This window comes from Aedes albopictus, chromosome 2, assembly GCF_035046485.1.
Source record: "Aedes albopictus strain Foshan chromosome 2, AalbF5, whole genome shotgun sequence".
In the NCBI taxonomy this organism is placed as follows: Eukaryota; Metazoa; Arthropoda; class Insecta; order Diptera; family Culicidae; genus Aedes; species Aedes albopictus.
In genome coordinates, this window is record NC_085137.1 from 228,189,086 (window position 1) to 228,213,394 (window position 24,309).

General features: G+C 38.9%; 1 protein-coding gene across 2 annotated transcripts in view; it reads right to left on the reverse strand.

The window, feature by feature from the left end:
• The window catches only part of LOC109401369 (protein numb), a 165,819-nt gene that overhangs the window by 122,093 nt on the left and 19,417 nt on the right, over positions 1 to 24,309 (reverse strand). The window contains exon 1 of one of the 2 annotated variants that reach the window (XM_019673890.3): positions 2,234 to 3,377. The exons of the other annotated variant lie outside the window; for it this stretch is intronic. The gene's annotated coding sequence lies outside the window, so the exon portion shown is untranslated. Of the gene's footprint in view, positions 1 to 2,233; positions 3,378 to 24,309 lie in introns of those variants that run through there. 2 annotated transcript variants of the gene reach the window in all.

Consider the following 24,309-nt stretch of genomic DNA (forward strand, 5'->3'; position numbering starts at 1 on the left):
AACTGCAGATAACTAACTTTTGATAGGAAAAAAAGACATCTCTAATTTTTTGATATGTTATGTAAAAATGCCTCAGCTTTCAATTGATGCAAAAATTTTGAAAATCGGTGGTTGCCCTCATGGTGAAAAAAAATGTTTTGGTATAAAAATCCAATATGGTGGCCAAAATCAATATGGCCGACCCAACTTTTTATTATTGTAAATAGTAGCCCTATCTTTCCTCTTTTCAACAACAATTCGTTTTGAGGTGGTTTTTGGAGAAACTTTCGAGTTATAACGGTTTAAGTGACCCACCATTTGACAAAAATCGAGGGGTCTGCAAAAATGGTTGTGGCTCTAACTAACGGGGGGTCCATCAATTTGAGTAACCAAATGCATTTTGCATTTGACCAAAATCGAGGGGTCTGCAAAAATTGTTGTGGCTAAAACTAACGGCATTCTCTTGGAAGTCAACAACACTGATGAATTAAAATATTTAGCATAAATTGTTAATTAAGATGTTCCTCGACCAATTTACCCTTTTATTGCTTATTGCGGCCTATTGAAAAAATGATAGTTGGCCAACTGCTCACCCGTGGCGCTTGCATCGTTTTTGTTCGAGTTTAACGTTTGCCCACTACCACCACCTAGTTGATGGTTGACCAAATTCAATCCTTTTAGCTTTGGGCGAACATGTAACCGTGACTATGGTTTAAATCGAAATATATTCGAAATTTTACGTCTGTTTGTCTGTGACGGAACTATGGCAACGGCGGCTAGAGGATGTTTACATGGGAGAGCAAAGGAAGGTTACAGGGGTGTTTCAGGGGGTCTACAGGGATTTTAGAGAAGCTACCAGGCGATCTCAGGCGCGTTTCAGGCGGTACCAACGGGTTTCAGAGGGGCACCTGAAGGTCTCAGGACGTTTCAGGGGGTTTTCAGAGGCCTTCAAGGGAATCCGATGGAGCGTCAGGGGCATTTCAGGGCGTGTCAAGGGGGTTCCATGTGGCCTCAGGGGCGCTTCAAATGGTCTCAAGGGCGTTTCAGGGAGTTTTGGGGATACCAGGAAATCCCAGGGGCGTTTCTAAGAGGCTCCAAGAGGTCTCAAGGGCACTTCATGGAGTTTAAGAAGCGCTTCAGGAGGCTTACAGGCTTACTCTCAAGTTCCAGGGGGTTTCGGAAGCAAGAGGTCTTACGGGCGTTTCAAGAGCGACACATGGCCTCAGGCACACTTCAAGCGGTCTCAAGGGGCCTCAGGAAAGCTTCAGGGTGTTTCAGGGAGCCTCATGAGCGCTTATGACAATTTCAGGGGGTGCCAGGAGATATCAGGGACGCTTCATGGATCTCAGGTGCGTTTCGAGGGGGTATCAGGGGGCCTCAGGGACACATCAATGGGTCTCAGAGGGGTTCCGTGGAAGTTCCAGAGAGTCTCAGGGTGGTACCAGGAGATGTAAAGGTCGTAGGAAGAAGTTCTAGGGGGTAACAAGTGGTATCAGCAAAATGCCTCTCTGAGGTCTCTGGGTCGTCTCAGGGTAGTCTTATGGGGCTTTAGGGGGTTCCAGGGGGGCAACTACGATGTGTACGATTGACCATGTTTATGTTTTAATAAAATACTTCATGAGACATAACTTATTTCTTTCTTGCCATCAATGATTGGTTTAAATAAGAGATATTTTCCAACTTGAAAATCTAAAATATTGTGTTAAGATTAATCTTCGGTGCTGGCTTCCATTTGCATTTATGTTTCAAACAAAAATATGTTCATAAATCTAGCTAACATAGCAATTCATGTATAGGAAACATCAATATCACAAAATCTTCGATCGACAACATAATATTTTATTGTTACATGTCAGCTGTAACTTGGATCAATCATGTAGTTAGCTATTGTTTCTGATACTGAATGAATTTGGATTCAGAACCTTGTAAAACTGAAATCAAATGAGTAAAATTATTGATTATTTATCTTGTAGCACACAAACTACAAGCCAGAACATTATTCGCAACATAATAGGCACCATTTAAATATCGATTGGAAATGTATTTGATAACACATTGAATCGAAACAGTTGTAATTCAAGTTTTCTCTAATAAACATTAACCGTCTCTACACAAGACTCATACAAGCTGCCACAGATGTATGTTGTTGTTTTGATTTTTTGCTGACATCAGACTTCATCGCTGCAGTGCTCCCTCTCCAGTCCGGTCCGAGACGTACGTTACGTTCGTACAATCGATATTCGTAATTATTTACCTGACTCTCGATGCGATTCTCTCTTTGCCTTGTCCTTCCACACCTCGTCTCTTCCTTGCTCCCTGGAGCTCAAACGATTGCAAAGACGACCTCCAATGCGGGGCACGAACAAGAAGTAGCCAAAATCCAAATTTCCTTTCCGATGTACGACGACAACAGGTCAACGACGACGACGGTTGGGACGCTTGCAAACACAATTTTCAAACGTTTGTCTTCCGGTCACCGGAAGTTGGTTCCATCCCATGCACAAACCTTGGCTCTCACTATATGTACGGGCCCAAGAATTGACGGTATGCTGTTTTAATTCGTTTGCTGTTTCACATCAATCGATAAACAACAACCCTCAGCAGCGCCGTATTTGTAGGTATAGCTGATTACGTTAACGAGAAATTCTTCTACATCAGTGCTCAGAAGCTGGCCGTTAGCAAAAACCTTCATTCATACCCCACTGGGAGTGTTGCACAATTTGCTCGAATACACCTTTATCGATCAGCGGGAATTCCAATGCCAGCAGCTCAACACACAGATCTTCGAGGCGCACCACAACACATCACTCAGCACAGCACAGTCCTTGGAGCAAGTCAGCCAAATCTGTCCCCAACGCGCAAACTATCCAGCGAGCGAAATACGTACACAAAAAGGGGGAGTATCGCAATAACAACAACACCTCAATCGTCCCACGCGAAGCGAACTGCTAAATCAAAGAACGAGCACACCATCAGCTTAAGCTTCGAGAACCAACAAAGAGAAACAACCGACCGAAACTAGACACGCGATCGCGAAAAACCTCAAAACCTTGGGTCCTCTGGACAAACACAAAAGACACGCACGCCTGGACTACTTCCCGACAGAGCTCCGGAACGCCGCGTGTAACGGTCGAACTTCGAACAACACTGACTGACGATGGATGACCCGAGCGAACGCCAACTAGTTGACTAGTCTTCTCCTCCGGTGTACAACCAACAACCAACCAACGGTGCTGGTACTGGTGCCAAGTCTTCATGCGGCGGCCACCACAAGCCACCGTGTTCATCGCGTCGAACCAAACAAAAAATATCCAACTGCTTGCTGCAGTCGTTTATGATGGCACCAATACCAATCGACGGCGCAAAGCATGGTTAGCAAAATGTATAATTCGTTGTGTGTACGAATGCTGTTCAACTGGTTTTTCTGTTTGTTTGAACTGTGGTGAACGGAGTGGGACGATGAAAAAACTGCTTGACCCTTTAAATGTCGTTGTAGATAATGTTAGTTCAGTGGATTAAAAGTTAAGACAATTATTTTCTTTTAATAAAATAAAAGGCGAAATGCCGAGCCAAATTCAAATTTGGCTTCAAATTCATATAAGGAAGTATAATTTATTTATTTGTTTTAACTTTTATTTTTGAAAGAGGTAAAAGCCCCTTTGAGTGATTTCCAAATTTAGATGTTGAAATCGTTCGCAAAAAGGCACAAAACCTTCTTCTTCTTCTTCTTCTTCTTCTACTTCTTCTTCTTCTTCTTCTTCTTCTTCTTCTTCTTCTTTATGGCTCTACGTCCTCACTGGGACTTGGCCTGCCTCGCTTCAATTTAGTGTTCTTATAGCACTTCCACAGTTATTAATTGAAAGGCTTTCTTAGCCTACCATTGCACGAATGTGTATATTGTGAGGCGAGTACAATGATACACTATTCCCAGGGAGTCGAGAAAATTCTCCCGACCGGAACGGGAATAGAACTCGCCGTCTCCGGATTGGCGATCCATAGCCTTAATCACTAGGCTAACAGGAGACAACAAAATCTTCTTAACATTTTCAAAAATCCTAGAGGGTAGCTTATCAGCAACCAAGCGTCTCCATTTGATTCATGGACGCTTCCAAAACTCATACCTAGTTTATAACAAAAACACCAAAAAAGCCTTCCGATCAAAAGTCCAATATTAACAATAAACATAAATTTATAGCATTCAATGAAGTCATAGTTTCTTCCAATTGAATTTAAAAAAAATATGTAAATTTCATAATACTACAGTTTCAGTTCATCATTATTTAATTGAAATTTTAATAGTAATTAACGAAATCAGACCAACTGCATGTTATCATGGTTGGTCCTACTAATAATTTTGGTTGCACCGGACCGTTACCATACTATGTTGGTTGCTAAAAATACTCCAAAAAATCTCCGTGATTAACAACGTACGGTACAGACGGCCGCCTCGGTATAATCTGGAGGAACTGAAGTAACCAGATATTGCCAAAACATACCGCAGAATGTCGACCGAACTAACAATCGCAAGCCGCAAACAAGCATGCATGCTTTATAACAGTAATTGTAGCTGAACTAAAATCATGCTGTACATATTACTGCATTTGCATTTGAAAAAGTAGCCAATGTTCAACTTTCCGTATCGGTATCAACAATGATAATTTAAAACACTTTTTAAGCGTTTAATAAGATTTTTATTCGACTCGAAGTAGTTCCTTCACAATATAGTTTAACAAGACTTTTTTCTGCTTCTTGTTAGGTTGATGTAAAAATTAGCACATGTTTCTGTATAATGTGTTTTTTACAAGTCAAATAAGCGCTTTCGTTTCATCATACTTCGACTCAGAGTAGATGATGAAAAACACGTGTTTTTTTACTGAACAACAGCTGAATTAATCTGTTGTTCAGTTGTTAATCATAATGTTCTGTTCTAATTCACCACTGCTGAATAGAAGTCGTAGTCTGATCATTATTAAACCACGGGAAGTTTATGTTTTGAATTTCTAAGGATGGCGCAGATAGGAAGGCTTGCGGCTGACAATCGACTGGTCTCGAGTTCGAATCTTGAATTAGGTAAATATATAGTTGTTTACAGCATACAATCATACACTCTCGTGGAAATTGAAAATTTTTGCATTTTATTTATTTTATTTTTAATCTTATATAGTTGTAAAACGATTTAACAACAAACAGTTCAGTTGTTGCTTAATAGTTTCTCCAAATTTGTGTGAACAAAACTCGAACAAAGGTTGTGCCTGAAAATGATCCAAATGTTAAAAGACACGGACACGTTCAATGCTTCCAGTGAGCTATTCGCTCTTTGAAGGAAGCACGACACTAGACAACGGACTAGCATGCAACGCCCAGTGGCACAGCCGAAAACTTTTCCTGACAGCTGCGGCGGGAATCGAACCCACACTCCCCAGCACGATGCGGCTAAATGCTTGGTGACACTAGCCGCACGGCCACGAAGCCACACAAAATGTTTTTTTTTATTCTTATTCACTTAACCTAATTTACAGCTCTTTTGTCCACTAGGGCACTACGTGAGCGATTCCAATTGGACGCTGCACTTTGTACAACGCCTACATGTATTCTATTCTAATTTAACTATATCGAACTGGTGCCTTGTGCTGCTTCAACTTTTCTACCCTGTCCACGGTAGAATGATGAGCACGATGATGCTGATGTTTGGCTGCTGTTCCTTTTCCAGTCCGATTGGGGGGTCCATTATGAGTTGCGGTTTGCCGATATCCAAATTCCGGGTCCGTTGGAGCTATATGCTCCGAAGAGGGTCAGGTGCCAGCTGCTCTCGGGGGGAAGAGCAACTGACGAAAAACTGCAAGTGCCGGGGCTGGGTTCGAACCCATGACCATCCGCTTATGAAGCGAACGTGTGGACCACTGCGCCACGGGCCCCGACAAACACACAAAATGTTAGTCAGCATCATGCTGAATTAAATGGTCGTTAATGTGGTTGTAAAATGAGTGATTGTTAGTTGGGGAGGCCTCAATCAAGGAAGCCTAGCTGAATGAGAGCAAACTCAAGCCCCTCTCGAGGACTGCTGGTGTACGATTAAAGCAGCCATCAACAACGCAACTGAGACCAACGTTCGGTATGTGGAACAAAGCCGAAGGAACGATAAGTGTAGAGAGGTTTTGGAAGAGAAGAAAGCAGTGAGGGTGGGCATTTTGCAGCATCTTGACTGACGGACGTAAAGTGATCGCAAGGGGGAAGCAGCACTACGACGGACACCTGAAAGGTGCGGAGAGCGCAGACCCACGTTGAGGGAAGTTAAAGAAGCTATCGAGCAGCTCAAGAACATTAAGTCATCTGGTAAGGATGGTATCGAGGCTGAACTCATAAAAAATTGGCCATCTGCCTGCACCGGCTAATAGTCCGGATTTGGCAGACCAAACAGCTATACCAGAGGAATGTGGTCAGTTAGCCCATCTACGAGAAAGATGACAAGTGGGGGTGCGAAAACTTTTTAGTGATCACAATTCTGAATGCATAGATTGCATATTGCGTAGATTGCATACTGAAAGTTGTCATGTTAAAACTTTAATAATCCTATTCTAATTGGAATAGGAACAGCTATCCAATCAGAGATTGAAGTAAAATAGACATGAAAACTTCCATTGCCGGCCACGCCCATCTTCTCCGTTACTATGATAGGAAAGGATGTGATATGACACCTACTTTACAAGAGATCAGCGACTGAATGGGTTGATTTAGGATTCACTATAAGCGAGCGATGCGGCAAGATTCAGATTGTGTAAGTGTATTTGAGTAGATCATGTAAATGTGTTGGTGTTAGTGTAAGTGTTGTGGTATATTTAAACACCAACGTTGGTAGTGACGTAGCTAAAATATTTTGTCACTCCGTGGGCCTTTTTGCTTCAGGGATGGGGTACAGAAATTTTCACTGTGTCCTGGCTACGTTATGTGGATGTGAAGGGATAGTAGGGAAGGGATGATATCTATTTATCGAGATGTCAGCGACTCACCGACGCTCTCGTAAATAGAAAGGAAATAGGAAAAGTAATTCCGAGCGATCACAATTCTGAACACCACCTACAAAGTGATACCGCAGATCATCTTCCATCGTCTTTCACCTAAAGTTAATGAGTTTATGGGAAGTTATCAAGCCGGCTTCGTTGACGGCCGCTCGACAACGGACCAAATCTTCACCGTGCGACAAATCCTCCAAAAAAGCAGCGAATACCAGGTCCTAATGCACCGTCTGTTTACCGACTTCAGAGCTATGGAAAATGATGGACGTGAACGGTTTCTTTGGGGAGCAACGATGGGCGGTGTGCAAAACTGCGTAAGGGTTTAGAACGGTCTAGTTCATTCGAATCCAACCAGGAAACTACGATACGGTGATAGACCTTCATGTCTGCTATTTAACATCACCCTGGAATGCGTTATGCGGTGAACGGATTCAACAGCCGGGGCACAATTCTCACGAAATCCGACAAATTTGGCTGTTTTGCGGATGACATGGATATTAGTGTTAGAGCATTTAAAACGATGACAGATCTGTACAAACGCCTGAAACGTGAAGCAGCATAAGTTGGACTGATGGTGAACGCGTCAAAAACAAAGTACACGCTAACAGACGGAACCGCGAACGACAGGACAAGGCTAGGCAAAAGTATTATGATAGACGGAGACACTTTCAAGGTGATGTAGGACTTCGTCTACCATCGGGTCCTTATAAACTGCGGAAACAACGTTAACCGTGAAATACGAAGGCGCATCATCAGTGAAAGTTGGGCCTACTATGGGCTCCATAAGAACTTGTGGTCGAAAAAGATTCACCCTCGCATTATGTTGTGATAATGCTGGACAACAATCTTGTCAAACTGTTGTTAGAAAGAGATACGGATGGTACAAGAAGACCTGGAGGACCGCGTACCCGGTGGGCGGAAGCAATGCACAATCAATGATCCGAATCCACGTTTTAGCAAGAATAAACTTCGCATATCTGTTATCGTTAATTTTAGACGGTAAGTGTCTTCGAAGAAATCGTTTGCAATAGTTTGCTGCATATTTTCCCAAATTTTTTGATGAGCGTGGTTCACGTATTAACTCAAATCTGGAATACAACTTTTTTAATTTGATGCCATAAGCAAACCAGTTATCCAGCAAAGTTGTAAGCAATGTTATTTCGAACAACTTTGTCGAAGACACATTTTATTTAGCTCTTGAATTGAATGTAGTGGGTCAATTTTAAGTCTTAACTTAAGGTGATCCCTGAAAAAACAGTTTTTTTCATAATAACTTTTGAAGATGTGCATAATAACGGCAATAACGCATATTTGTTCTGAACATCGCATGTTGCTAGATCATGTCAAACTCAAGTTATGGAAAATTTCGACTAAAAAACCACGATGTTTTAAAAAGTCTATATCTCATGGATTTGGTAAGATGTAAAAGTTCTTTAGGTGACATTTGGAAGGTCACATATAAAGCCAAATTTGGAGCAAAAATTAGGAAAATGTGTCTCTGCACTGATTGAAATCGCTCACGTAGTGGACAATAGATTTGCTAGTTAAATTAAGCGATTAGAAATATAAGATGCACTTCTTGTTCTTCATCTTTTTGGCGAAACGTCCTTAAAAAGATGTACAGGGGATAGACAAAATGACCGGGACAGGAAAAATTTTCACTATTCAAAAAATGTTCAACTAGCTGTAAGTTTTCGAAAACTGCATCGAATATTCTCAAATTTTTACTGTAAGTTTATGAACTAGTTGTTATCAGTGGTTCAAATTTGGAAAAGATCGGGCTATTCTGCACAAAGTTATAAGGATTCTTGAAATAGGTATAATAATCCGATAGCCAGCTGTTATATCTCCGGATTCAATGAACTGATTGCAATGAAATTTTGATCATTCATGACTTATATAATGATCTCTTGAAAACGTTTAACTTAACTTCAATTTTTTAACAAGAGAAAAAGTTATAGCGATTTAATTTATTTCACGATTTTTAAGTAAATTGATCCATTTTTAATATATTGCATATATGCATCCCATTACTTTCTCAATGAATTAGCGGATATGCTGTTACTTTTCTTTCAAAACACATTGATATATAAGTCAATTAGAGGAAAATTAAATGAACTATAATTTGCATCTTGAATTTTGAAACGATGTTGAAGTTTTGGATAATTTGGTAGAGTTTAATTTTAAAAATTGCATTATAAGAGTTTGGTACTGAGAGGGTTCCTCTCGAACTCTCTGCGCTAAACTATAAACCGAATTCATCGAAACGAATCGAGCCACGATTGCATTCAGTAGTTATTCATTCCGTTTTCTGCACAAAGCACCGTGTGCTTCATTCTCAACTACGAAGGAAAAATGTTCATTCATTTGCATATTTCCCCAACCACCCGATACACATTCGGATCAATCGATCCACACAACCATCGTCGAAACCTAGAGCTGGTTGTGTTGGTTCAATGTTTCCATGTTTTCCAACCGTGTACCCCTCTGCACACTAATCCGAGCATAAGGTATGCACTCTCACGCGTCCGTTGTGGCACATGTAAACAACTTAATGCAAGACGGACGGACGAGGCACGGCATTTTTGTAACGATAATTCCCACAGTCAGTCCCATCAGATGGATGGCTTTGAACCTCGCATGCAACGTGAAACGTGCGTCATGTTTTTAGATACCAATACCATGACTCGGGATCGAACAACTGCAAATGCACTAGAGTACGAATGAGAAGGAAAGTTCGAACCGCGATCGCGAATTAGAGCAGTGTTGGTGACCGGGTCCGTATGCATCATCTGGGATTTTGATAAACTAATTTGAACATAGAATTAAAAACATAAGAATTAACGATGGATAGCGCACAGCTCTATTCACATTCAATGGGTACCAAGATGGGTACAGGGTACAAAATAACTAAAACAAATCGTAGGACATGGTATTTGGTAAATTGAAATCATACGACAACAAACATAGATCTTGCGATAAATATCACTCTCAGTGTATTTTTTTCTCTAAAAGTCCTTCAAACATCTCCGAAGAAATCATTTTCAATCTAACAAACCGGTTGCGATTTATTTTTTTTTTTTCAAAGATGAGAATTAGGTATTTGTTATACTCTTTTTTCAAAAGTGTTTTCAATTTACCATTGAAATGTACCCGATCAGAAAGGCATAACAAAATTATAACCGATTGAGTTATTTATTTCAATGTATTGATGCAAAAGTAAAAAAACTGGGTTCACTCGCTGCCTAACTGCCTAACTGCCTAACGCTGCCTAATACACTGTAAATGCGGGTTCAGCAAGTCAATTGTCAAAAATTACAGATGAACAGTAAATATCGGTTCCGATGTACGGTAAATATTGATTCCCAAGTTAAATCTGCTGTTAAAAAACTCAGTAAAAGATAGGAAAATACTGAACTAAGCTAGAAAATCAGAAACTAAGTTTGTACGCAACAACTATGCCAAAGACACTAGCATTCCAAATTATCAGGGTCTTGTCTTGGGTCTGTCACATATACAGTTGCTGGACAGCTGATACCCTATATAAGAGCTTATGGGGTCTCCTATAAAGCAAATTTATAGCGCTCCCCGACAAGTAATCTTGTAAGAGTTTTGACTGTATCTCGATTTTTCTTAATAAACGAATATTTTATTATTTAAATCATTTTGTTTTAAATATATTTGAGTTTGAGTTAAATCTGGGAATTAGAGGCACATTATGTAAAAAATCTCCTACAACAAACTAGCACCCCTCAGTATTTATCCAAAATTCAGGACCCATTGATCAACATACAGTTTCCAACTGGAATTCTTCTTTCAATAAATATAGTCAGAAATCTAAAAACGGTCCATATTGTCGATGCCAATTAAACGCATCTACATCAAATGTTTATTTTTCTTTTCTCATGCAGAAATATAAATATCCCTTTGAGCACACCTTACACTAGAAAAAAAAAAGTCAATAAAATAATATCCCTTCCGTACAGATACGGAGCACCGACGAATACTCGAGTGTGCTTGGTGATTCGTTTCCTAGTGCACATTTCTTTCCTGTGAACCATTCAGTAAAAAAAAATAGATGGCTCATGTACTTCTATCTATTTATTTTACTTTGTGTCAACTACTTTAGCCGGAAAAGCTACCCACAAATATAAAGTTCGATGCGTGGCACTCGGAAACACTTCCAAACAAGGGTTACGTAATCATCAGTTCTACACTCGATTAACAACCCGAGCAGAGTCTAACAACAAAATTATAGCAAATCGAAAACTCGATTTGTGTCCAGCAGCAAATTGATATCACATTTTAATATCAGTATGTCTTGACTAAATTTGATTTCATTTTTAGATTTCGTTTTGCTGTCACTTCAAACTATTAAAAAAAAGTTTTTAAATTGAGCATGAGCATGAGATGACCGTACAATTCGTAGTTGCTACTCCGTTACTGACCAGAACAGTCAACATTGCACATTGAACCAAATGGATGGGGCCTGGGTGTAGCTTTCCATCCTTATTTAAAAAAAAATAGTTTTTAAATTATTGCAAAACTTCTAGACAATCTAGACTCCAAGAATATACCATTAGTGTGATTATCTTATGGCATTTAGAATTTCATAATAATCGAAAAACCTCTATATTTCAAGATTATTCAATTTTTTCGTACTGATAGTAAAAACAGTTATCAATTTGCTATCACTGAAAGCAAGAATTGTTTTCAACTTGCTGTTACGGGAACTTTTTCTGCTCTCATTTTTGATGTTTTAACCGATAAAACGACTAAAACAACAACAACCTAAGTTATCAAAATTTGCAATATCACAACATATATAAGGGGTTTTCAATTGATATTAAATCCTAAATGCCATAAAATAATTACACTAATGGTATATTCGAAGAGTTATTATACAAGATTGACTAGCTAGAAGTAATGAAATAACTTAAAAACTTATTTTTTAAAATAGTTTGAAGTGACAGCAAAATGAAATCTATGTTTGAAATCGAATTTAGTCAAGACCAACTGATATCAAAATGTGATATCAATTTGCTGTTGAATACAAATCGAGTTTTCGATTTGCTATAATTTTGTTGTCAGACTCTGCTCGGGTGGCACCCCTCCAGGAGGTCCTTCTAGAATTCCGCAGGCATTCTATCCGGGATTCCCCCAAGAAATCCTTCGCGGTTTCTGCACAAATTTGTTCCAGAGCTTCTCCAGGAGTTTCTTATGGGACTCGTAGGAAGTTTTGATGTAATTCTACCAGGGATTTATTTAGAATTTCTTCAGAATCTTCTGCGATTCCTAATTTCTTCTGAGATTCCTAGAAGGTTCCATTTGAGATTCTTCCAGGAATTTCTGTTGGCCGAAAACCAGAAGGAATGCCCTAAATAAAAACTGCAGGAGGAATCTCTACAAATACTAAATTCTCCCCGGATATTCATTAGAAACATCTAAAAAAAATGTCGAATGAGCTTCTGAAGAAATTTCAAATGGATCAGCAGAAATTCCAAACGAAAGTCCTGGAGGAAACGAAAAAAGAGTTCAAAGATGAATCCTGTAAAAGATCCTGAAGAAATCTCGGAATCAGCTTCTGAAAGAATTCCAGAAGAACTTCTCGGAACAATCCCGCAAGAAGTTCCAGAAGGAATTCACGAAACAGATCCTGGATAAGTTCCAACAGCAATTTCTGACAGAAGACCAGACGAAAACCATTAAATATTGAAGCAATCCGAGAATTAGTTACTGAAAAAGTCCCGGAATGAATTCTTGGAAGAATCTCTCAGAAGTTTTTTGGAAGCACACTGAAATAAGTTCTTGTAGGATTCCTGAAAAGATCTCAGCAAGAATTCCTGAAGAAATCCCATGTTGAACTCCGGAAGATTCTCTTATGAAATTCCTGGAAGGAATCTCAGACGGAATTTTGGAAGGAGTTTTTCCGAATGAGTGTAATCAGTTTCATACCTTTTAATTCCGCCCTATGTTGCTTATCCTTTGACAGATACGCGTATTTCGACTGGAGTGAATAAATGACACTGAGGAAGATTACAAGTGGTAGTCGAAATACGCGTATCTGTCAAAGGATAAGCAACATAGGGCGGAATTAAAAGGTACGAAACTTTTTTTTCTTTTTTTGTATTTATGTGTATTTTAACTTATGCTAATTCTACACTTCTCAGGTACGAAACTGATTACACTCATTCGACGAGGGTATTCTGCTTAGAGGGTTCGAAAAGTCGGTACAAGAAGGAGTTTCTGTTGGAAAATTTGAAGAACTACCTGAAGCAATCCTCCACAGAAAACTCATGGAGGAATTCCGAAAGAAGTCCTGGGCAAAATTCTCTGACATATTTTTCAGGAATACTATTAGGATACTATTAGGAGAATCAAAGATGGAATTCCTATAGGAGTCCCGGAACTCCTTGAGAAGTCCTCAGAAGAAATACCTTGAACTCCCAGGAGGAATCCCTGAAGGAATCCTGATAAAAGTTCCTGGAGGGACCTTTTAGGAATCTCAGAAAGGATCCTGGAGAAAACTTCTGAAAGAACCTCAAAGACAATTCCAGATGGAGCTCCTGAGGAATCACAGAAGGAAATACACAAGGAATTCTAAAATACACTTGTGGAGAAATCGCGGAAGAAATTCTCGGATAAACCACAGGAAAAATGGCTGGGGTAAATTCCGAGAAGGAGTTTCTGGAGGAATCTCGGAATTAATTGCTAGAGAAATTTCAAAAAGAATTTATAAGATATTTAGGAAATTCTGAAGTAATCTCATAAGGTTTTTCTTAAGAAATCCAATCTCTGGAAGAATCTCTGGAGTACTTTCCGAAAGAATCCTGGTAAGAGCTCTTGAAAACACTTGGAAGAATCTGGGGAATCTGTAATAAACCCACGTAAGAATCTCATCAAAAACTCCTGAGGAGATCTGTAACCAATTTGTAGAAAACCGCAAAAGATTTCTTGGAGAAATCTCGGATAGAATTCTTGTGGAAACCCAGAAGCATCTCTTGGAGGAGTGTCATGGTGTCGTCACCAAGTCATAAATCAGCATACTTTCCCACGCAGACAAACCCCACATGTTGAATTCAATCAAACCACCCATGAAAAGCTTTCAAAACTCCTGAAATCTTCTGGAGCCCCTTGGAAGCCCACCCCCCCCCCCCCCCCACTTTTGGGCTCTCTGGAAACTTTCTAGAAACTTTCTTGAACCCCCTCAAAGCCGAGGAGCAAGACATGCTTTTGTGAACTTTATTCCCTCTTAAATGCCCTGACTTAATGTATGCATAAAATTCCCTCATTTTAGCAAAGTTTACTAAATTTCAGCAAAATGTTACTGGTGATCAGCAGAGTTCACTGAACAAATCAGCAAATCATCGCGACAACCACTTTGTTTTGTAAATTGAAAACAATCATGTTCGTAAGAATACATTTTCAGAGCAATTATTAGAAGTGTAAATCTCGGAAACTGTAAATTATCCACAAATTTGCGTGTAACTTGTATTCATCGTGACATACTCTTTGTTTTAGCATAATAATAACCCTTAGTAAAATAGTTAACTACGCTAACGCTAACGCTAATAACAACCCTTAGTAAAATAGTTTTCAAGAACATTTGTGTGAGTTATAAATACTTAAAATTACAAAATCAGGATACATATTTGCATTTTTGGTTTGACCACAACATTTATGGCGACAGCGTTGTTGTTTCATTAGTTGCAACACTACCACGTGGACATGAACATACTCTAACAGAGAAAATGTGAGTATGATTCTTAAAACTACAAAATTTGGATTCGGTTATTCTGACTCTGAGTACCGTTCTGAAGCTTCACGAACATATTATCAATCCAGTTCAAACCTAGAGTTTGGTGCGATCGAACTTCGATTTTTCTCTTCGAGATTCTGATGCTCGCACCAAATTATGATTTCGACTGGATTTATAATATAACTGGTGAACAGAATGGTGCATAAAGCTGAAATTTTGACTTACGTAAAACCAACATTGTAGTAATCAGTCAGCTCCGTACATTCAGATAATCGGGTCTGGTTTATAATGCTCTCGGCAAAACATTCTTTTGGTAATTCCTCAGGGGAACATTTCCGGCAAGTTATGTGGAAATTGTGTGGCAATTTATTTCAATTGAGACTTCTTTTGGGAATCTCTCAGTAATTTCTTTGGATTTGTCAAATTTCTTCGTATCCCCTTCAGCAATTTCTTTAATAATTTATTTGGTAATATGTTTGGAATTCGGTACTAAGCACATTTCACGCATCCTTTGGAAATTTCTTTGGCAATACCGTTAGGAGTTTATTTGTTTTTTTTTTATTGAAAATGTTTTCTCGGGAGTTCCTCGTCAATTTTTCGTAGTGTTTCAAGCATTGTTTTGTCAGCAAATCTATTTATATTTGCTTTTTAAAATTCTCCAATTACTCTTCAGGCAATTTCTTAGGGAACTCTTTTAGTAAAGCTTTTGGTAATTCATTCAACAATGACTATGGAAACTTCCTCACATTTTTTTTAATGTCTTCGGCAAGCCATTCTACTTTTTTGGGGTTTTCGTTGATTGAAAACTCATTCGGATTTTTTTTTATAGATTGCTTCTATAATTTTTATTCAGTAAGTATGTAAGGAATTCCTGCAGCAGATGATTTCGGAATATCTTCAGCAATTCCAGTGGTGTTACTTGGAATGAAAAATTTATTTGGGATTTTCATCAGCAATTCCTTTAGAAATTTTGGAAACTTCGGTTATTACTTTGAGAACTTCTTCGGTAATTCCTTTGAAAATCGATATGTCGAATTTTCTTCAGAAATTCCTTTGATGCTGTCGGACAATTCTTTGAGAATTTCTTAGAATTTTGTTTTTGTAAATGTGGAAATTTTTATAGAATATATTTCGGCAATTTATTTTGAGATTGGGTTTGGCCAATTTCTTTAAAAAGCCTTAATATTTTCCTCCGGAATTCCTCTGGTAATTTTTCCGGCAATCGCTTCGGGAATTTGTCAGGATGGTTTTCGTGAATTTCATAGGGGTTTCTTTGAGCAAGTCCAGTTGAGAATTTCGGAATTTCCAGTTCAGCATTTTTCAGAAGCAATATATATAATCACAATTAAATCATAGAGTAATCACGATAAAACTGCCTGAGAAAATTGCAAAACAACTGAAAAAGAAATTGCTGAAAATTATCAGAGGAATAGCCATTGAAGTTACAGAAAAAAAACGATCCAAACTGATTAAAAACTATCACAGAAATTGAAAAAAAAAACAACCTTGCCGAAGGAATTCTCTAAGAAATTGCCATACTGTGGACTAACTAATACGGAGTCGTGTGTTCGAATCCCACCAGAAAGCTTTTTTTACAAATTCATCTCTCAATTTGTCAATTAGCAACATTCGGTGCCTTCTAATCAATTAGTTTTTCCCGGTTATTCCTATGGGATATCACTAGAGATTTGTCTTGTAATAACTCCTAGGATTTCTCTGAAAATTCCAACTTTTCTCAAAATTCGTTAAGGAATTCCTACAGAGATTTCTATTGGGATTTCTTGAGCTGAAATTCTTTAAAGAAGGCCAAGAGGAGTTCCAGAAGTAATACCATGATTAGTTTCTAGAGTAATCCATGATTAAAAACTCAAGAGGAATTCTTGGATGAGTATTTAGAAAAATCCCTAAAAAAATCAGTCATTTCTGGAAATATCCTCAAGTCAAGAGGAGTTCCTGGAGAAATCCAATGAGAAATATTTCGAGAAATCCCAGGAAAAAAACCTTTAGGATTTCCAGGAGGAAACACCGAAGATACTTCTGCAAGGCTCCTAGGAAGATTTCCTTGAATATTCCCAGCAAGTTTTTGAAGGAATCACTGGTGAAATTCATAGAAGAATCCCTAGAAGAATTCCGGGATGTATTATAGTAAGTATTTTTGGAGGAGTCCTAGGAGAAATTGCTGGAAGAATTAGGAAGGAGGAAGGCCTGAAAAAAATCCATGAGAAATTATGAGAGAATCTTTGGATAAAATATCTTGGATAAAAATTCCTGGAGGAGAGCTTCTGAAGAAATCACAGAAAAATCTCAGGAGGTATTCTCAGAATGTATCATTGTAGAAATCTTAGCAGAAATCCTATGAGGAACTGCTGCAGTAAACAATACGGGAATTTCTAGAGAAACCCCATTAGGAATGCCTGGGGGAATCTTAAGGAAAAAGCCTTCGAAAACCTAGAGAAGTCCCTGCAAGAACCGGTAGAGGTATTCTGGAAGAATATATAAGGAAAGCCCTGAAGGAATTTCAGGATGAATTTCTTAGGGATTCACAGGAAGATATCCCCAACGAAATCCAGCCATTATGCTAGGATAAATTCATATGTGAATCTCTCGATTAACGGCTACGCAGTCTTGGGATTAAAAAAACGAGTTGTTTTATTCACCCGACGTTTCGACACGGGGATAGTGTCTTCCTCAGGGGGGAAATAATTACTATCGTTACTAGCGAGACACTATCCCCGTGTCGAAACGTCGGGTGAATAAAACAACTCGTTTTTTTAATCCCAAGACTGCGTAGCCGTTAATCGAGAGATTCAACCATACAGTCGTATTTCAATAGCAATAGCAATTCATATGTGAATTACAAGAATTTCTGGGTATATCATAGTAAGAACTTCTGGAGGAATTGCTGGAAGAACCGTAGGAGGAGTTGTTTGAGGTATTCTTGGAGGAAGGCCAGAAGGAGTTTCTGAGAGAATTTCATGAGGAATTTCTGGAGAAATCTTTGGATAAAATCTCTAGAGGAATTCCTGGATGAGTCCTTGGAGAAAACTTTGGTAGAACAACCAAAAGAATTTCTGCAAGAATTCCAGGAAGATTACCTGGTAAGATTCCAGCACAAAAGCCAGGAGAAAGCTCTAGAAGAATTTCTGAAGTACCCCAGTTGAAATTCATGGAAGAAGGTCAATAGAAGTTTTTGGAGAAATATGCTGTGGAATTTCTAGAGGATAAATCCTTGAAAAAATCTCTGGAAGAATTACCGAAGGGATTTTTAGATAAATCCCAGAGAGATTTTCCGGAAGAATATCCAGAAGAACATCCCTAGTAGAATTCCTGAAGGTACCAGAGTGAGATTTTTTGAAAGAGTTCTAAGAGAAATTGCTGGAAGAATCTCAGCAGGAGTTGCTTGAGGAATCCTAGCTACAATTTCCGGAGGAAGGCCAATATAACCTCCAGGAGGAATTCCATGAAAAAAATCTGGAAGAACCACTGAATAAAATCTCCAAAGGAATTCCTAGAAGAATCACCGCAGAAATTGCTCAATCTCTGCAGAAATTACTTGTATATACTGGGGGTCATCCATTAAGTACGTCAGGGTCCTAGGGGGGAGGGGGGGTTTGTGAAAGTGTGACAAGCAATGTATTAAGCATAGCAAAAACACGTACGAAGGGGGGAGGGGGGGGGTTCGAAAATTCACAATTTTAGCGTGACGTACTTAATGGATGCTCCCTTATGTTTTGTTTAAATGTGCCATTACTAAATACTGGAATTATTGGGTGAAGTTTGTTCTAGGGTGCCAGGCACCCCTGGAACCCCCCCTAGCTACGCCAATGAAAGGAAGGCAGCGTGCCTCATCTTTCATCACGCTCTTGTATGTTTAGGAGAGTGAGTAAGAAAAAAGAAAAAGCTGGCTCCGCCAATGATCTTGTGTAATGGGACCCTTACACTTGGTTTGGTAAGCCTAAGTAAAATCGGTTAAATTCGCATGAACACTAAAAACCAATATGCGTAACATAGTTATTAATAACAAAAACTTTATCCGTTCCTCAGATCGGCTGAAGTGCAATAAAATCTAAGTGTACATGTTCGGCACTCTCTAGAATGTCTAATAAGTAGTATGACAACGGCCCCTAATTATTCGTTTCTGATAACAAACACGTTTCGTGGACCATTTCTATCAAATCCGTGATTAATTAGTTCTCAGATTCCAATTATAAACACCATCGTTCACGCACCGTAATGCTTTCCAAAAGTGCATATCTAGCACTCTCATCTGTAACCGCCGTCAATGGAATATTCTTGCGTCCCTCTTAAGGACATATGGTGAAAAAAACTCACTACCTAGTGGTGCAACGAACGCACGTATTCTCTGCTAATCACGTTTGGTCGTTATGCAATCGAGTCGGAAACGGTGCACGAGTTGAATATTAATTGCGCTTCAATTGAGTTATCCTTCCCAATTTCATCCCGATCCATTGAACGAACGAACGAACGAACCAACAAACGGAACGAAACGTTGCACATTGACGGACTTGAGATTGAAAGCTGACCAAAATTGAGAAATTTGACAAATTATGGAATTATTCGTTTTACACATAAAAATGTGTAAAACATACTTGAAGGAAATATATACAAACCTATTGTTAATTTGTTTTGACTAAAAAAAAGCTTTTTAATGTGAGCACAACTACAAATTTGAGATGTATGTTTGATATAAAACACTCGGATTTGAAGTAAACTTAAATAAGATTTTTTTACCAAATTTGCTTTTGCAGTGTGATGCAGCCACAGTTCGCAGACCAAAGAAGCATCATCGTTGTATGAGAATAGACTGATGTTGGTTTCTGGGTTGTGACAAGAAGACGCAACGAATGCAAGAGAGGTCAGTAGGGCGCGCGACACGCGAACTGCACGCGACCAAGAGGGTGGCAGCTTAGAGACCACGCTCGCGTTCGACTGCTAATCTGGGCGAAAGTACCTACAACGACTCACCCGTTATAGAAGAAGTGTTGCATTATAGTTCCCGGACGCCCGCTATCGATTGATGCTCTGATGTTGATAACTCCACAATAGGCCGTCCCTTATTTTGCAAAAATTTGAAATGTTCTAAGTTCGTTAGTGGAAAATGATCATTTTAGCTAAAAAATGATCGTGTCAAAATTTGAAATCCGTATCTCAAGGCTAAGTGGTCCCTCAAGGGGCCTAAAGTTGTCAAAAATTGTATGGGACCAAAAAAACATGAAATTTTTTTTTACAAAAAAATACGCTATTCTACTAAAACCGGTGATTTTAGGACCCTAAAGGGCCAAAAATGTGCTTAGATTTGCGATATCTCTACTCGTTTCCAAGATATTGACAATAAACAACTGAAAAATCGGCATTTTTGACCATTTTTTTTAGATTCCGAAGAAAACTTACCCTGTTTTGTTCCATAACTCAAAAATGAGTAGAGATATCGCAATTTTAAGCACATTTTTGGCCCTTTAGGGTCCTAAAATCACGTCTCAGAAAATCACCGGTTTTTGTAGAATAACGTATTTTTTGTCGCAAAAAATTTCATGTTTTTTTGGTCCCATACAATTTTTGACAACTTTAGGCCCCTTGAGGGACCACTTAGCCTTGAGATACGGACTTCAAATTTTGACACGATCATTTTTTAGCTAAAACGATCATTTTCCACTAACGAACTTATAACATTTCCAATTTTTGCAAAATAAGGGACGGCCTACTCCACAACCCCTACCGGAATAACTGCAACGATGAGGACGTTGCGTTGGTGACAACGACCACCGACGACGACGATGGGCGACGACGACGGCTACGATTCATCCCATCAATAATGAAGGCTTTCCCAATGGGAGGGAAATTTTCAAGCGCATCACTCAGCGCGATAATCGCGGGTCAAATGGAGCCTTAGCAGCGGCGAAACATGTGCTCGGGAAGAAAAAGTAAATTTTCCGGTGCAGCCTTCTGTGCCGAACGGTTACGTAACGGTTGGGCACCTACCTACCTCGGCCGGTCTTTATTGCTGAAAAAGCAAGGGTGGGCGATGTCAAGTTGGTACATTGCTTCTCCGTTAGAACTGAAATCTTGAAATGTGAAACGTGGCCTTTAACCTTTTTGTTAGGGCCGATGTGCTATAATGGCTGAAACGGACGTGAATGAGAAAAACTGTCCCAACTCATAATGCGGGGCTTTGTTAGAGAATAATAAAAAGTGTTATTTTTTTAAATTCTAATATAAGCAGTTTGGAATTATACCAATATCCTACAGAAATATTAAATGTTATCATATGGAAATGGCTCAGATGATCTTTGTTTTAAATCTGTTAATTCTAACAACAATTTCATTTTGCTTGCTTCTTCCAAGCAGAATTCGATTGGAAACTTAAAACAAATCAATAAAAACTAAAAGTTGATTTAAATTATTCAGGAATACAATGAATATCACGAACTTTGTATGGTAGGTAGCGGTTGGTTCAACTGGCAAAGAATAGCACTACGGACCGCTTGTTCCAGTGGTAAGAGTCCACTAGCTTAGCGACCCCTAACTCATGGTGTTATGCGGATATACCGCATACATTCTTACCGTGCCTAAGAATTAATTGTTAAATGTGGTCTTATAAAAATCAAACCGCAAATGGAGCTTGTGGAACACAAAGACACCCTGCACAGTATTCAGACCTAGTTTAAATTACCACCTATATAGTTTCGCACTATGCGATTTTCACAGTGTATTCTGTGTATCCTCGCCTTTGGCGTTTTCCAATCGATACCGATCTGGTTTTATTGCTGCTGTTCTTTTTTGTGCAGTGATTGGGTAGTGGCTACGGTTACGATAGCTCAGATCAATCTTCAGCATAAATGTACAGCAACAATCGATCTTAACACACTTATGCAAAAAAGTTCATTCCAAGTGACTTCCGTCATGGACGTAGCTAGAGGGGGGAAGGGGTCCCACAAATTTCTTCAGGAATTCTACCAGGATTTTTTCCAGGGATTCCTCTAAAAAATCCTAATGGAATTCATCTAGAAATTTCTCCAGAAATTCCGCTACAAACTACTTTAGGAATTCCTCTAAAGATGTTTCTAGAAGTTCCTTTTGAGATTCCTCCAGAAAATTACTACAGGCATTCCTCCAGGGATTCCTCCAGGAGTTCCTGCAGAATTTCTATCAGAGATTCCTCCAAGAATATCTTCAGGGATTCCTCCATGAATTCCGTCCAACTTATCCAGGAATTCATCAAGGGATTATCATCAGAGATTCCTAGAGCAATTCATTCAGAGATTTCATTAGGAATTTCTCCAAAGAATTCTTCAGGAATTCCTCCAAGAATTTAACTAGGAATTCTCCTGGGCATTCTTCCAGGCATTTATCCAGGAATTCCTTGGATTTCGTCCAGGAATTCCTTCAGGGATTCCTCCAGCAATTCCCACAGGAATACCTGCAAGAATTCCTCCAGGATTTTATCCAAGAAAATCTTTCAGGGATTCCTCCAGGACTTCTTCCCGGAACTGAGGATTTTCTCCTGGAAATCCATCAGGGTTTCCTTAAGAAATTCTTCCAAGATTTTCTCTAGGAATACCTTCTGGAATTTTTTAAAGGATTCCTTCAGGTGTTCTTCCATTTTTTCCGTAGGAATTCCCCTAAGAATACCTCCATAAACAGCTTCAGGGATACCTCCAAGGATTTCTCCAAGGATTCCCCAGAGAATCGTCCAGGAATTATTTTGAGGATTTCTTCAACAATTCCTCCAGGAATTTCTCCAGGAATTGATCCAGGACATCCTTCAGAAATTAGATTAATCCAGACATTCCTCCATGAATTTCTTCAGGAATTCCTCCAGGAATTTCTCCACGGATTTCTCCAGGAATTTCCCCAAGGATTCCTCCAGGAAATATTACGAAGATTCCTCCAGGAAATTCTCCAAGGATTCTTCCAGGAAATCCACCTGGAATTCAGAAATGAATTTATTAAAGATTTTTCCAGGTATTCCTCTCACAATTCCTCTGGAGATTTCTCCAGGAATTCCTTCAGGAATTATTCCGGGGATTGCTCCAATAATTCATCCAGGAATTTGTCCAGAAGTTCCTCCAGAATTCTCTCAAGAGATTTTTCCAGGAGTTGCACCAGGGATTTCTCCAAGAATCCTTCCAGAGATTGCTCCAGGAATTTCTCCAAAAAATCCAACAAGGATTCCTTTAGAAATTTCCAGGATTCACCAGAAATTCCTCTAAGGATTCCTTCAGAAATTTCTCTAGGATTTCCTCTAGGATTTCTTCAAGAAATTTCCTCAGATTTTTTTTTAGGGATTCCTGATTCCAGGCATTCCTGCAGAATTCTTTCAGGAATTTTAATCCAGGATTTTTTTTTTCAGTGATTTATCCAGGAACTCTTTCAGGGATTACTCCAGGGAATTCTTCCAACGATTTGTTCTGGAATTCCTCAAATGATTTATTCAGAAATTCCTCTCAGTTTTCTTCTTTATTCTTCTTTATGGCTCAACGTCTCCACTGGGACTTGGCCTGCCTCGCTTCAACTTAGTGTTCTTTGAGCACTTCCACAGTTATTAATTGAAGGGCTTTCCTTGCCTGCCATTGCATGAATTTGTATATTGTGAGGCAAGTACAATGATACTGATACACTATGCCCAAGAGTCGAGAAAATTTTCTCGACCGCAAAGGGAATTGAATCCGCCGTCTCCGGATTGGTGATCCATAGCCTTCACCATTAGGATAACTGGAGACCCCTAAATTCCTCTCAGGTTCTCAACAAAAATTCATTCAGGAGTACAGGATGCGGCAGGAAAAAATGCGAAAAGTTCAAGGCACTATACCACGTTAAATATGGAATATATTTTACTTTTTTTTCATGACAGTGTGTCAGTCAATGTCTATATTCTAGCACTGCAAAATAAAAATGATCATATTTGATGTTTAACATGTGATAATATAAACCTATAAAGCGGGTATCAATAAACTGCGCGCCCAATCAATGGTCATTAAACAAAATGACTATAACAGTTAAAAAAATAGCTTAAATTGATAATGAAAAACCAGACCACACTGATCCAGAGCCATGTAGTTTCACATACTGGATGAAATAAATACATATATTTGATGATATTGTAAAGAAAATTAAAAAAAATGTTTTATCAGATACGAAATTCAGCGACCTGTGTACTTTTTGTGGTTTGAAAATTCTGATTGTCTTCAGCTTCAGGCGCCACCCTGTAAAGGTTAGGGACCAAAATGAGAAAATTTTTAATTAACTTTTCAGAAAACTATCCTATTAGAGATCATGGAACGTTGAAACATAGATTGGTTAACGTCAAATGAACGAAAACGAGGTTTGAAGTTGAAAAACACTTTCACATTTTATCCTGCCGCATACTGTAGAAAATTTGTAAATCCTTCAATCATCTTTTCCAGGGATGTATACAAGAATTTCTTCAGGATTTTTTTTATTACTTTATCAATTCCTCCAGTGAATTGTATTGGAAGATAATTTGCATACAGGAACCAGCAGGAATAATCCCTCCAGCAGTTTCTTCAGAAGTTAATC